The 16,462-nt window shown below is 38.3% G+C and overlaps 1 protein-coding gene across 25 annotated transcripts in view; it reads right to left on the reverse strand.

Annotated features, from left to right (window-relative positions):
* LOC135248276 (RNA binding protein fox-1 homolog 1) overlaps window positions 1-16,462 on the reverse strand; it is a 648,052-nt gene that overhangs the window by 377,874 nt on the left and 253,716 nt on the right. For 2 of the 25 annotated variants that reach the window (XM_064322727.1, XM_064322725.1), the window contains exon 1: window positions 15,052-15,274. The exons of 22 other annotated variants lie outside the window; for them this stretch is intronic. The gene's annotated coding sequence lies outside the window, so the exon portion shown is untranslated. Of the gene's footprint in view, window positions 1-15,051; window positions 15,276-16,462 lie in introns of those variants that run through there. One more of the 25 variants, XM_064322722.1, reaches the window with a different exon arrangement.

A 16,462-nucleotide genomic window follows, 5' to 3' on the forward strand; every position in this document is an offset into this window, starting at 1 on the left:
TTTTTCCTACTGGGGAGTTTATTTATTCTTATATAGTCTTTTATTTATTCATTTTTTAATCTTACTTGTTTGTTTTTCGGTTGAAAGTGGCATAAACTGATTACTCCCAATAATCTGGGTATTGGAGCGCATGTAAACGTAGCCACTCATGTTTCTTTTATTACTGTTTAAAATCTGCACCTTTTATATTACTTGTATTTCATGAATTTACAAAATGTGACCAGTTAAATTTATTTCGTTATACGTTGTGTGCCTTTCACTGTATTAATTAGCTGCTTTGTACTTCTGTTTTACAATGGTTTGCTCCCCTGCTCAAACCCCTTCCTTGTTCTCTCAAGCATTGTATGTGTAGCACATGACAGAATAGGGCACCTTGCAGAGTCCTGTGTGTCCACAAATGACAGTTCATTTCATCTGCCAGAGAAAAATTGAACAAGGGAGAAACAAAGAAAGGTAAAGCACAGGTAAACAAGAAAGAGAGCCAGACACAATATATTCATGAATATTTCTCTGCAGATATACTAGGATAGGCAGTATGAAGGGGGTTTTAGCTATTGTTTAATAAATTCACAATAAATGTGTTATTTAGGCCTGCTTCCCAGAGTGTAAATTTAGCAGTCAATATGAAATCAGCAGTTCATAATGGATGAAGCATACTTTAATTGTGTACCTTTAAAAACAATCATTGGATACTTTAATTACTCTGTTGAGCCTAAGACTAGATACAATGTCTTGAAATGTCAGATTCATAACTAATAAGGACACCATTGATAAAGTTCATATGGCTTCACAGATCTTTCAGATTAGTCAGGTGTGTATTTTGCTTCCTTGGTGCAGGTAGGCTATAAGAGGGCATTCAGTATCTAAGTTGACTGTAGGCTTTTGATTGCCTTTTGAGTCTGTTATTGATGTCTGTAAACAGGAGGGCCAGAGCTGTGCCAATTAAAGTGAAGGAAGCCATTATTAGTCTGAAAAATTAGAAGGAAAAAAACAGACAGTGACATAAGCCAAACCTTATGTTTATCAAAATTACCTTTTTGGAACATCATTAAGAAGAAAAAGAGCACCGATGAGCTTAGTAATCGCAAAAGGGCATGAGAAGAGCCAAGGAAGACCTCTACAGAAGAATTCTCACCATACTGAAGAATAACCCCCAAACACATGTCCAACAGATCATAAATAGTGTTCAGGAGGCAGGCATGGATGTGTCAATTACTACTGTACACAGAATATTTCACACAACTACAGAGGCTATCATTGGATGGCACTTCATCCTACAGCAATAAAATGATCCCAAACACACTGGTAACGCAACAAAGGAGTTTTTCAAAGCCAAAACATTAAAAAAAATTATTGACTGGCCAAGTCATTCACCTGATCTGAATCCAACTTAACATGCACTTGCTGAAGAGGAAACTTAAGGCAACTGGCCCTGGAAACAAGCAGGAGCTGAAAATGGCATGCAAAGTAGGCTACATACAAAGCATCACCAGAAAAGATACTCAGCACCCAGTGAGGTCTATGGGTCACATCCAAAGGATATGCAACAATGTAATAAACATGACTGTTTTTGCATACATAATATTAATATAGCCCAAACATTATGGCGCCCTGAAATGGGGTACGTATAAATAAGTGCTGTAAATTCTACATGGTACGGCCAACATATATGACAACTAAATAAAAGGTGATAGTGTGCACTTTAACTTGTGAATTGCTGGATTACAAGTGTATAATTGTGGAGTACTGAGAAATAATGAAAAAAAACAGTATTTGTCCCAAACATTATGGAGCTCCCCGTAGATCAAGTTCTAGTCCTATCACGAATATGCAGGTATGTTAATATTAAGCACAGAGACAGGGATAAATTAACAAGCCAGTTTGCATGTAGACTAAGGTGTCCCTCTTGTACTTAAAACCAGCCAAAGCCAACCAATAATCAATGTTTTCACTTGTGGAACTCAACATGGAAAATCTTTGTTTGAATATAAATGTTCAAATATAAATGTTAATTTTACAGAGGGTACACAGCTTTGCTGAAGCCAACTCCACATGCAATAATCTATATAATTATTTGGATTTCCTTCGGCCACTGAAAATTTACTCCCATTTCAGTTTTATTTATTTCTCTAAACCTAGTTAGATAAGCCCAAAAAATGAGACAGACTTGGTCACTCTACAGTCATATGGAGCAATAATGTTCATCTTGAAAGTATCAAAACTAAACACTATAAGGGATATTTTCATTTTTGTATTTGTAATTAAAACAGGTTATCAATGGATACATTTTTCATTATATTATGTTGAATACAACATAGATCCAAACCTAATCCCATATCTCCATTGAGTCTCTTTAGTAGGACTAAATGCTTTCAATTAATTTAATAACTAGCTTCAGAGACACCCTCAGTGTTAAATATTATAATTAGCAACACATTTTGTTTTGGAAAGAACACTGATTGAGGTGAAAGCAAATTGAAATAGTATGGCTGTCTCTCCAACTCTTTCCACATTCAATGTTTAGTTTTGAACACAGAAAACTTTCCCTTTGCCTTCATGCATTAAATAGAAGACTAATCCATGTTTAATGACTGTCCTGGACAAAATGCTTGTTCACATGTAAAATTAAACACCATACCAAACTAATATATTGTGTGTTGTATCAGTGTCTATCGTGTTACTGCACGTAATTTGTCAGTGTTTACTGTGGTATTGCATTAAATCTTTAAGAGGGCGACCATACAAAGGCATGATGGTGTCCTGCTCCAGAGGCTAATTCAAGAGTTAATAAGCATTATTAATAATACCCAAATAGTAAAAATCCCAGGACTATCATGTGGTACAAAGAAATATGTCATTGGGTTGCTGAGGGCACTATAACATTAAATGATGTACAGTACAATATCTTTTTTAAATGAATGATTTACAGATGTTAAAAACCCATGAGTTATATGAATAAAGATGGCAATGAATCATCAACAACAAGATATGTGCATCTACAGAGGTATCTCCAAGATCCACATATGCCTGTATCCCAGACTGCCGCAGAAATGCCTGGACATGGTTGTGGTTAGGTCAGCTGCTGGCCTAAGTAATCCGACAGCTCCAGGATCAAGGCAACTGAGCCTGCTGTACTCAGGGGGTTGAATTTTTGATATAGGAAAATTCTGCATGCCTGGACATCAAAACAGAAACCTTCAAAACACAGGCCGGTACTGAGTTATGGTTCTGTTTATTCCAGGATGATGAGTGTGATGCTATGGACTGCAATACTAATGGTGATCACGGTTAGAGCTATTCAGTGGCTCAATGAGTTTCCATCATAGAAAAAAAATAAAAACTATTATGTGACCATTGCCTTTTCACATGTGAAAATCACAACTGTGAATTTAACATTTTAAATTTTATGAAAAGAATGGCACATATGAACCAGACATCTTCACAAGTGATTAGCTTTTCTCACACGTGAATGAAAATTTCCACATGTGAAAACAAAACTTGTGACTTGACATAGCACAGGTTACCTTTTCCCCACTCTCATTGTATAAGAGGGATTATTTTTATAGTTCATGTGTACATAGTTTTTGAACACAACTGTCTTTTTGTAAATGGTGTAGTAGAAAGTTCTTGCTCTCTACACCATACTTTGCTTTGTTCAACACAATGCCCCCAAAAGTATGCAAGTCCGAGTGCATGGAAACATCTCACATACACCCATCAGACATTTATGGAGAGAAACAACAGGCATGTGTTAGACTGGCAATCCTATTTACCCAATGTCATCTGGGTGTAAATCACAATTTAGAAATACTTCCCAAACATTTACGATTTATCTCTATGACAGTCCCATTGCAATGGACTTTGTGTTGTTGACTTTCCATGTAGCCAAACAACCTTGGAGCCTGCTTTTGTCACATCTCAGAAGCTAAGGAGATTTGGCTTAGCTTCCTAATTGGAATAGAAGACCTCCCAGGAAAAATCAGGTGGCTCCTCAGGAGGTTCCCTTTCTTCCAGCAGGATCAATGTCCTGGTGGACTGCTGAAGAAAGCAGTGTTGTCTATGAAGATGGTTTAATCACACCACTCATATCACGTCTGTGTCTGTGTCTTACTAGGACATTATGTCGGTTTTTTCTTTAAGTTGTCACCCGTGATACAATGAGGATGAAGAGGAGTTAACTGGAGCAAAATACAACAAAATACTGAATTAAATGCTCAATCATTTCAACCTTGGTTACTTGTGTAAAACAAAGGCTGACACATCTTTCACCACTGACACAATGCACCTGGGACACTGCTGTAATCAAAATGTTTCACCTAACTGATTTATCCCAACTCAGCAGGAAAGGATATTTATGCCTGAAATATTTTCTTAGAAAAAGAAATGAGAACACTTTATAATTATATGTACTTGATAAATGTAATGCTGCACTCTCTAAATCTAGGTGAGTATATTGCTTGTTTCTGTTTCATGTTCTGTTTTAAAATTGGATGGCTGGGACTCGTCTTCTCTTCAACGGGTGGCCTCTAGTGGAAATCTCCTGTCATTAGGGGATAATTCTCACTGTTCACTGTGTGAAGAATGTCACCATTGAGAGGAAGTTTCACACTTGTAAAAATAATAACAAAATCCACTTCCTGCTATCCACTTCCTGCTATGACAGTCAGGATATAGTGACATGAAATAACAGCCTCATTTGTATCACGCTTCATGATAAATAAACCCGTACTGAGCTGATGAAAACACTTAGTTTTACTGCTTATATTTCAGTTCCACAAGCTATGCGGCTCATGTGAAGACCTAAAAAGATCAAACAGCAAGCTCAACCTAAGAATTCCAAATATATTTTTTATGACTGATACTGCAATGGTGAGATGACTACAAAAACATGCATAATACCACCAGTACCAGTGCTCAGCTTTCAATTGCAAAGTCTCAAATTTACATGCATAACACACAACAGCATATACAACAGCAATGGCTGATAGATTCTGATAGATCAGAAATGTTGCCAGAATCTACAGCAACTACAGAAACTTATGCAGCATAGGATCATCTTTGAACCTTGCAGTGTGAATTTCTGTTTCATGTTTCAATAAATTGTCCATGCCTTTGAAATACACACAGAGAAAGAAGCAGTGTTAACCAATACATAAGCATAAATCTTTGGCAGAAATTCAGATGTTATCAGAGAAAATGGTAACATTTTCTCAGTAAGTATGCACTTAAACAGGAGCTCTATTAGTGATTTACATACAGGACTGTCACAGGGTAGGAATATGGGATTATTTTTACTGCCCATTGCATATTAGCGTCAAGAGGTACGACTATTCTAAAAGATGAAATTATTACAAGTAGAAGAATCTCATCTGCAGTTAACAGCACACAGCAATGTCATTAATGGCCTTATCGGATATATTGTCTGTGTTGCTCACAAGATATTTTATTGGCCATGATGTGATGTAAAAATCAAGGTGAAACCAACATAATGTCTCCTTATTTGTAAATCTCCATTACAAATGGATTGATATTGCCAAGTAATCTGCTTTATCGGGGTTCTCTCTCCCCCAGCGCTGCTGGTTAGCTTCAGACCACTGCTGTTGGCAAAGTCTCTTCTGCAAATAATGAACACAGGAGCCAAAGCCAACTGGCACAACTTAAAAAATATGTTAACACTTGCCTGAAACAAAGTTTCAGGAAAGAGGCTAAACTGAATAATTAAGCACAATACAAGTTATGAAATTCAATAATTTACAGTCAAAATGCAACTTTCATTGTGAGTACATTTTTATTTTATGTCGAGCTCAGGCAAGAGTGCACATTTATGAATATTGCTTATCCTCGTAGCGGCAATTGCATGAATAGAGATAGCAGAGCGCAGGAGGAGAAATAGTCATTATACAGTCTATTTATGGGAAATAATTTTTCTGTACATAATTGCAGCATTACACTATTATACATGAGAACAGAGTTTAGGGGGAAACCGTAATGTTTCCTGAGAAAGAACTATTAAGTAAAGAATTTCAACACATAAAATAACCATTAGCAACAGAAATAATAATACTTTATCATGACTAATGCTACAATGCAATGTTCAATTGCATAAAATCTACATTGGAAAATTACACCTACCCCTTGGGCTGTGGTAGATGTCAGAAAGTAAAAGATGCATGATGTGACTGAAATGTAACCCGTGCACTAAGAAGAGATTTTTATCAGCTGAATGTATAAATGGCACAACGAATTGTAGTTTTTTGTCATTAATCATGTGGGAAGTTAATTAACATTAATGTGCCTGAATCTCATTTGTATTCCTATCTCTTTGTCTTATTCACTTTCGCAATTCAAAGCAACCAAATCTGCACCATGACCATACAAGGGACAGCCCAAGCACCACTCTTTATTTAAATAATACCTGTACCCACAATGCCCTTTTACTTGGCGATAAAATCTGATACAAAATAGTTATTCCCTTTTCAGCCAAACGCTAGGCCTGTAACCTTGCTTTATACCCAGTCCCTTGAGCCCAGAATTGGACCTTTGCCTGCCCAGCACCTGGGACTCAAAAGTCCCCACCATCTGGTGAGAATGATCCATATGCTCTTGCATTTGCAGAACAATGATCGTCTGATCTCTAGTGCAGGGTTTAAAATCGCTGCCATAGCTGTGGGGCTTCGAAGATATGATTTTACTCAGTCCAGCCCCAGTTCTAGCCTTTTTTTTTGGGGGGGAAGGGGGGCGGGGTTGGCAATGAGATACTCTGGAGGGGCAAACAAATGTTGGCCAGCAACATTCCCGTAAAAACTGCAATTTCAAAGTTGCCTTCATTGCCTATGGTCGGCCATAGTCTATTGTGTAACCTGTCTGCCAGAGTAAGAATAAGCATATTAATATGGACATGAAATTTCACTATGCACCATGTTGATTTTAGCTGTCACTAGGGTTGGGCCAATGTAAAATTTTCAAACCGGTTTGATATTAAGCCAAATACCGGACCAGACCGGCAATACCAAATTTTACCACTAGGTGTTGCACGTGACTCAGCCGTTCCCGAGTGGAACTGCCACACCAATTTTGATCCTAGCTGCATAAATGATCCGGGTGACGCAATGACATTTTAAAACAGCTGTTATACCAACTGTGATGTAGTTAACGTTTCATTACAGCGTCCCTTGCTATGCCGACTGCCAGCCTTGATACATTCAATCTGTTGCGTTAAAGATTCTAAGATAACTCAGCAATTTCTCTGGTTTAACGGGTTAATTTCCATTCTGAAATCGTATTAATAAATGGCTACACGTGTCATCTAACTTGCAAGTAGTTGGCTATCTCCCTGGATATAAATTAAATGTTTTTAACAGAAAATAATAATAATAATTATTGCGATTTTATCCACGGAAATGGCTATACAAAAAGGCAAAATAAATGCTGTGGTGTCGTTGACATTAACTTTGCCATGTCTCGTCACCCCAAAAAACACATGAACCTTCTAGTAAACAACACCATGCGCTGAGCACATCGTCTTCCCCCCACCCACCTTTGATTGGTCTACTGAAATTTGATCTCCTTGTTGCCGGTCTCGGCCTTGCACGGCCTGTCAATCTTTTTTTTTGACACTCAGACACTAGTGGCTCCGTTTATAAACGAACATAATATTATAGCCGCGTTTCCACGAAATTACCCGGAACTTTCAGTCCCAGGAACTACTTTACCAGGAACTAAAAGGTTCCTTCAGCCAATGGTTGTCTGCGTTTCCACCGGGGTCTAAAGTACCGCGAAGATTAGGTAAATTAGCCCACTGACGTTGTCGTCGGTCCATCTGTCATATGAGTTCTTCTGTAACCCCATACTACCACCGAAGTAGCCTACATTATTTTCTAATAACCGGGACAGCCCGGAGGGGTTTATTCCACTTATATACAACGGGTTACCAACAATGACTATATATGGTTACTTTTGTATTTATTGATTTTCATATATCCTCTCAAACACATTCATTAACAGCAGAAAACATGCACACGTTGTAAACAATTAGCTGTTTTATTACTTTCTCGTCGTCAATTCCATATAGGCTAATCGCAAAATGACAAGAATAGAACGAAAACTCGGACTTGCGTGAAAATGTAAATTAGTAGTGGTACAGCCACGTTTGCTTTCCTTCGAAGTTACTGCTAGCCGAGCAGCGACGTGTGCCCTCCAGATGCGAACCACGCACCATAAATGAGTCCATAGTCTTCCTGGTCTTTTCGTGGAATTGAAAAATGGCAGTAAAATTGAGTAAAATTACGGCAGTCTGAAAAAGCTAAAGGGAAGATTACTAGAATTAACCTGTTATTTTACCCGGATAAAAAGTGCGGCATGTGATTTCCAGTTTGCTTGTACTGTATCACCAATGTTAATCGTGCAGAACTACCGCATACCTCACATAACTGTATCAAACGTTTTGAGTCAATTACAACGGGCTAACAAAGAAAATCCGGAAGAAAATATTCAGCAACCGAATTAATCCGTTTGAATGGTTTGGTAGCCTACGTAATATGCTGTCCCAGCACGAATGCTTAGCATTTTATAAAACGAATACTAAAGCAAGAAAAGAACAGAAGAGCACACGTTATAATTCCAAGACGTTGACAGGTTATAACCAAAAGTAGGCTACTGCGCCGCATAACATACAAGTTTGATTTGAAGTTATTATGAAAATAAATTGGTTTGCGCTGCATATTTTCAAACATGGCAGGTAATGGCGGAAAATAAATACAACACAAACGCTACGAGTACTCGACCAATCAGAAATGTTCAGCGCTGCAAGCTCCACCCAAAAGGTTCCTGTACTTTCGGAAAGTACTACCCCCCGAGCAGGAACGTTTTGGGGGGTAAAACAAAGCCCCCAGAACTAAATTTAGACCCTAGTTCCTGCGGTGGAAACGCACTGAGTTCCTCAAAAGGTTCCTAGTTCCGGGGTATAGTTCCTGCGGTGGAAACGCGGCTTATGTTAATCACGCTGTCATACTGCTTATTATTAATGCAATACAAGTTGGATTTAGCGCCGTCCACACAGGTTGCTGATGTAGGCTACTTTTTAAATTTGCCAGAACGTCTCATAATGACAAATGCCGGTTCAGTCGGTTCGCCTAAAATCAAGCTGGTTTAAGCTCGTATACCGGACCGGACCGGCAAAACCGGAAACCAACCCAACCCTAGCTGTCACACCTAAAAACACAAACTTTTATTTACTTCCATTCAATAAACCTGGCACCTCGATGGCAAAGGCCTGGATGGATGTATTATGCCAGAGCTGGCTTAACGGTGCCGTGGAGATAGCCGTTCTTTAGCATGATAGATTAACTTGCCCATGAGTGCTAAACCATTTCAATGCATCGTTCTGACAGCAAACACAACTAGATAATGTGTCCCATTAGAAGAACTCAACAGCTTATTCTCGAGCCCCGAAGGAGTTGTGATTACTGTTAATTTCATTCAGAAGCCTAGGGTAATGCCCATTCACTCATAAAACACGAGTTTAGACAGTCAGAAGCTAATTATTTACTCTTGGTTTTACAATGTTATATCCAGCAACACTGCATCATTTAAATGCTTTTCACCATGTGATAAAGCACCATGTTAAACTAGAAAGGTTACAATTCCTGAAGGAATTGTGTGGGCTTGCTTACCGATTGGTATGAGCAATATGTTTTGTGGACTCTAGAGGGCGCCTAAATGAACATTCTACAATGCTTTCCTATGGGGAAAAATTGCTCACATATTCCAAAAAGTTTTGAATATTTCAAAAATCTGAATACAAGCAACAATGTCTGGAACTAGTCGGTCATTTTGGTGTAAAAAGTTTGAATGTAGTCCAAAAACTGTAGGACTAGTTAGAGCTAGAGAAATTGGGCGGAAAGTGCAGATAATAAAAAATATGAAAGATAAGCAAGCCCACTAAAAACAAATTTGTTGGAAGCTGAGTGAAACGTAGGCAGAGCCACTTGGTCAATCGAACAAGTAAAATTAACAACTCAACTGAGAAAACAAATCATTACTCCTGAGTCAGCAAAAAAAAAAAAAAAGAGTCATTCAATTTGAACGATCATTCACAAATTGAACACCACTGCAAAACACCAACGAGCATCTTCGCCTGACCCTCTTGCACTGCTGTGGATTGCACGTATGCAGCTGGATCAGCCGCAGCTATCTTGTCCCAATCACTGTTGATGACATTTCCATTAAATCACATGACTGGATCAGATGCAGCTCTCATTCCATATACACAGACATGAGGCACTGTTCTACTGCAGTAGCACCGAACATGTATTAATCATGTATTGATTTGCCTCAAAATTACCTTGTTAATCCTGAAAGCTAGTAAGGTTTTGCATTGGCCACTTATATTTGCTAATTTGCTAACCATGCTGTGTGTTCTCAGTTACTGTGCTAAATTAGATGTAAACACAACAATACATAAAGCAAAATTTTGAAACTGGCCTGTTTTTTTTATTTTTTACTTCATGGTTAGGTAATTGATGTTTTGTCAAATTAACTAGCCATGGCCAAACCGCCTTTACAATTTTCTTTCCCAGAGTGAAGCCAGTTGCATTAAATGAGAGGTCAGGCAGTGTGCGCATAATGATCAATACATAACAATTAGCTGGATGCAAGTGTTCAAAATTCAGAATAGGTAATACTCATTTCCAAACAGACTAGGCTCAATTTCAGCACTACTCTACCAGGTCACCACACCAAAGAAAAAACAAATTCCACCTGCTTAAGAGTTAAAACATTAACATTCTGCTTGATCATTGGTGGAATGCACTGACAGACAACTATGACACATTTCATTTCCAATGCCTCACCCCATTTAAACTAAAGCCAAAGAGATAAATTAGCTTGCTTGTCATACAAACACATAGTCCTCCTCCCCCACCCCCATTTAAGGGGAGCAAAATAATTGGCCAATTGGCTGCTCAGCTGTTTCGTAGTCAGCTTTGGCAACCTTTTGCATTATTTGTTCATGCACAAGAAAGCTATCTACAGGTCTACTGTTGGTTCTAGGTATGGAATTTGCATTTGGAGTCTTTTGCTGTTGTCTCTCAACATGAGGGTCAAATAATTATAAATGTCAGTAAAGCAGGCCATTCTATGGCAGAAAAATCTGAATAAGTCAATCAGAGACATAGCCAAAACATTGGGGTGTCAACTGTTTGATACATTGTTAGGAAGCAAGAATACACTGGTGAGCTCAGCAATAGCAAACGACCTCGTAGACCTGGAAGACTACTGTACTGGATCACTGAAGAATACTTTCAATTGCGAAGCAAAACTCTGTTTCAACTGTCAGACAGATCAATAGCACTCTCCAGGATGTAGGCATAGATGTGTCAAAGACTACCCCAAAGAGAAGACTGAGGCTCTTTCTTTCCTGGCCGATGCTAGAGCCAACTGTGTATCGCCTTGAGGGGCTGCCAGCCACGGATGGCACTGGTACAGCCTGGAACTCATACCAGACTGAGGTCAATCCATGCACCATAACAGTTCCTTAAGAAGATAATGTTAAGCTATTAGTCTCAAAGACATAATAAAATATCATAATGAAATGTTTTATCATTAGGTCCTCTACAATTATCAATATTGTTAGAGGCCTGTGTATGACATTTATTTAGAAGCTAAATTAGCATATTATAGGCTATTCATACAAAATATAGAAACTAATCTAGATTTTAGCATTTTACTCTAGATTTTGACAAGTACCATTTTCAGTTTAAAATGGCATAAGAAGGATATAATATTTAGTATGCATACAAAGGGCATGGGGGTGGGGTGCATTAAAGCCTTATTTGCACAATACAGTCATTTATCTCATATTTTCTACGCAAAGCACTCCACCACATGCTGCAGCTTATGTCACCATTGATTTCTTTTGCACCATTGACACACACACACATACATACATACAACCCACCCAATTTAGTTCTAAAATTGCAGGCTGTCATCTTGTTGGATGGGCAAAAAACTTGGTATCACATCATTGCCCCATCGAGCTGCCACATACCAATCCAGGCCAGGAAAGAAACTGCATTGTTTTAAGATGGAAGACAAAATCTCAGCTATTATGGAGCCTATCCAATGGGAAAAGATAGCACTGATGAGGGAGCTGATATCTTCTGCTTGAATGCACCATTCAAATGCTTGATAGACAATTTTCCCACTCTTATGAATACCACTGTTAGCCATACAAGAACTGCAGGATCCAATAATACACTCCTGAATTATGCATCATTTTATTATACATATGGTAAATATCACCAATGAAATATTTACAGATTGCAGTCTTCAGTTTCTCCACCCTGCCCCCAAGATTACTTTTACTTTGCTTTCGCCAAACCTATAAACACATACTTTAAGAATAAAGCCATCATTAAAATATTTGGTGATAGAATGAAGTATATAACAATTCCTTGACACAATTTCAGTGTCTGTCATTGAATGTGGGGGAACTCACAGCCTCCTCCTCTAGTATGTTGGCATATACAGAACATGGACCTTCAGAATAAACAGTAGAGGAAAACAGTAGAATGATTAAAACGTTACTGAAGCAGTTGGAACGTTAGTATATCTTTTCGAACTGAATTTCTACATTTCTTGGTAGCTTTGCTTGGCAAGCCTTGCTAACGGCCAACCGACATTTGCTCGTTAGGCTTGCTACATCAGTGAGTTACTACATTGTTGTAGGTTCTTTTCCTAACTCACCACAGCAGGTCCACGTGTCACAGATTCAATTAGTAAGTAATAAACCTGCAGTGGCCTTTTTTTCCCCCACACCTCTTTTAATCCAATTATCCTGTCTCTTTCACATTGGGCATCCATATAATGTACTAATTTATTTATGTTTTTCATTCATTCTGCATTTGCACAATTTTGGGTCAATTTACTAGAAAATATCTCCATCTAAAGAAATCAAGCCAATACCCCAACCCCATCCCCAGAGCTGGAAGAGATGGTTTACAGAAGACAACAGTCCATTACTTGCAACTTTATCTGCATCAATATTCCATAGATTGTAGCCACAGTTTGCTCAAAGAGAACAATATTGTAAAAATAACCCAGCCATATTGCATTATAATAATTCAGTGGCTCCATCCAGCCCTTCAGCGTAGTCTTCTTCTCTGCAGTTAAAACGGAAAGCAATATCTTCCAAAATTTTGTAGTTAAGTTCAGTTTAGAGTTATCTGCCAGAAGCAGCACCTCATGAGAGATTGGGACATCGACCCCCAGCAATTTACTTAAAATGGGCAGCATATTTCCAAAGCCTTGCAATTTTAGGGCATTCCCAAAATACATATAAAAAGGTCCCAATCTCCCCCACCGTGCAGATCCGGCAGGTAGGGGCCTCCACTAGCTTTATTTGCGATCTCTTGAGAGGAGTTGCAAAAAATTGATGCACCAATTTGTAATGAATTGACTGGTCTACTAAATTTTTTGAAGATGAAAAAATATTTTGCCAAATAGTATCCGACTGTGAGAACACACCCTCCTTTCCCAATTCTCTGTCCCACACCAATGTGACTGGGAGAACTTTTAAGCTGTACTCCAATAATTTGGCAAATACCAATGCAACAAATCCTCTGTTTGGAGGATGGAAAATATTTCTGAACTGGAAAACTGACAACATGCAAGAACACTACAAATACAGACCTTGCTGCCATAGTCAATTTATTGCATGCATTTCCACAGTTACTGTTCACCAGAACAGTACCTTGCCAATAAAATAAATTTAAAAAATCTCTATATGAACATGTAGCGAAGGGACGAAACACAACTACCTAAAAGCCTGAAAACACAAACATAATGTAAGAACAGGTGGAAACTGATAATCCAAAATTAGATTAAGTGACATTTAAAAAATGAAATAAAGAATTAGAAAAATGATTTGGTTACCATGTTATTATATTTTTTATCAAGAGCTATTTACTTTCTGGTGTATTTTAATTTGAAAATTCTATCTTTTCCCACTGGGAAGACACATTTGCTCCCCAGCCCCTACCCTCGCCTTCCCCCACAATAAATATTAGTTAGTTATTGGAAAAGTTCATTGGTTTCACTAGAGCCAGCTATGGGTATTAAACATGCAGACACATGCACGCCGTATCCATTTTCAACTGCAAGAGCTGGCTTTGACGTTCCTTTGTCCCGTATGTATGTGAGATATATCCTAGTAACAGGTTAACTGTCCACAACCTCAAGAGAGCACAAGAATGAAAGCATCATGTTTAATAAACTTAATTAAACCATATTTAACTTTCTGATACTGAAATGCATGAATAAAATACATCACAAACATTCTCTTTTTAGACACATAACTAAATGCATACATAATAAATGTGTAATAAATGTTTCTTACAGAATGTGAAGTGCAGATGAGGCATGCCATCTGAAGAAAGTTGAAGAGCTACTCTACACCTCAACACCACCTCCCCTCCACCTCTCTACCCATACTGACTCATACAGAATCTATCAAACCTTACTTCTTATCTGAGAATTTGACATAGAGAAATACAGAAAGATAAGACAAATAGTTTGTCTTCAAGAGGAAATTATTTTCAGTTATGTGCAGGCATATGAGAACATTTCAAAAACATAACACATAGGCAACACAAAAGGAATTGAATTTCCCTACCCAACTTTCACTCTTAAAAAATAAAGAAATTAAATTATTTATTTAAACAACACTTTTCCGCTTCCACCCCATCATGGAAATGCTGTTCCGTGTAACATTACGCGCACGTGCCAAACATTTCTAGACTGCTTTTGTTGCAGCATGTTTGGCCAAAGAAATGGTGGAAATAAATTAAATGAAGACCGCCAAATCCGCCACTGGGCCCTTCCACTTTTTAAGGCGGCTCCGATACTTTCAGCAAACATTACAACACATTCCAGCTTCAGAAAATCAACTGCTGGCTATTAAGATTATATTATTTGATACACGTAAGCCACCACAATGTAAGCAACTTATTTAAATAGGCTACGTTAAAAGCAATAGCATAGTATTCACGTTACCTTCCTCCCATCCACTGCAAACTTCTTCACGCGTGCACGATCTGAATGGGGAGTTTTTAAAAAAACGTGCAGCCATTGAATCGTTTGATTGCAACATACGGATCCTACTGGTTAGCAGGTAGGCTACCTACGATTTGAATGAGGTGATTTAAAAAAAACTTGGCGCCATTAAGGAATGGTATTTGCCGCGTCGGTGGACTTGTTGACTGCGCTCTCGCAGCATGCATTTCAAAATAAAAGTACATGGCGAACTTTTTTTTTCTTCCGTACAATTAGTTTAACAGTTTCTAATATTGGGGCGGGGGGGTCATGTCCCCTTTGTCCCCTACGCATTCCGCCCCTTAGTACTGTTACTCCCTGCTATAGTTATCTTCTTGAAAATATAATTTCAGGCCAATCCAGGATTCATGATAAAATTTGTATATTGTATAAGTGTTTTATAAACAAGTAAAGAAACCAATCAAATTGCTCTCCTTGCCTTATGTGCTTCATCAGTTACCCGGCAGTATGCTAATGCAGCAGGAGGTCAGTACATGAGTTCCGAGCTCATAGCTTCCGATTGTTTTTGAAAGGGAGGTCTACCTTGGGAGACAGACAACCAGATTTGCTGATCCCTAGAAAAGCTGACTAGCATAAAATTAATGAGCACTGATTTTCAACAAGACAAATGGATCCCCAGTAGCCCATGGCTGATGGCTGTCATCGTTTCAGAAGGGTTCGCTCCGTGAAGTGCGATGCTTTTGACATTATGTCAGAAACAGCGCTCCTGTCACCAAACTGCCAGCTGTCTGAGTTTTGCTGACGTTCCACAGATATTGCAGTACTGCTTGTGAGGGACACAGTACATCATATGATAAACTTGATTAACCAAGCAGAAAGAAGGCATTTTGCATCAGAGGATTGTCACCTACAGTAAGTTAGATGGTATTGTCATTGATAAACATGGATGACTCATGTGTTCTCTGTCTGAATTATGAGTATTTCACAGAAAAGGAAGGTCATAAAGAGTATTTGTTTAGGTATTTATTTATCCACTAAATGTTTCTTCAAGTACAGAATTCGTCCTGGGTGACCTGGCTTAGGCATAACATCATAGCCATTTAAACAGTTTTTGAAGCAGTTCAGGAATCAGCAGATTAAATGAGTACCTCAAGGGTAAAACATACCACACAGAAATCATTCAAACTTTGTTCCACCTCAAGTGCAGCAAATGGCCCTCTTCACTGGTGCGCTGAAAATGCTTTAGATATTGCCTCACTATTTGCATGTTATTAAGATCATTAATAAAATGAAAACACAACACTCAAAATGGCACCTGCTCATCCATTCTCTAATGCAGGCATAACATTATAACTCAAATGAAAATGTATAGGATAATTTCCACCCACTACAACACAAATAGAATAATCTG

Source organism: Anguilla rostrata, chromosome 2 (assembly GCF_018555375.3).
Source record: "Anguilla rostrata isolate EN2019 chromosome 2, ASM1855537v3, whole genome shotgun sequence".
In the NCBI taxonomy this organism is placed as follows: Eukaryota; Metazoa; Chordata; class Actinopteri; order Anguilliformes; family Anguillidae; genus Anguilla; species Anguilla rostrata.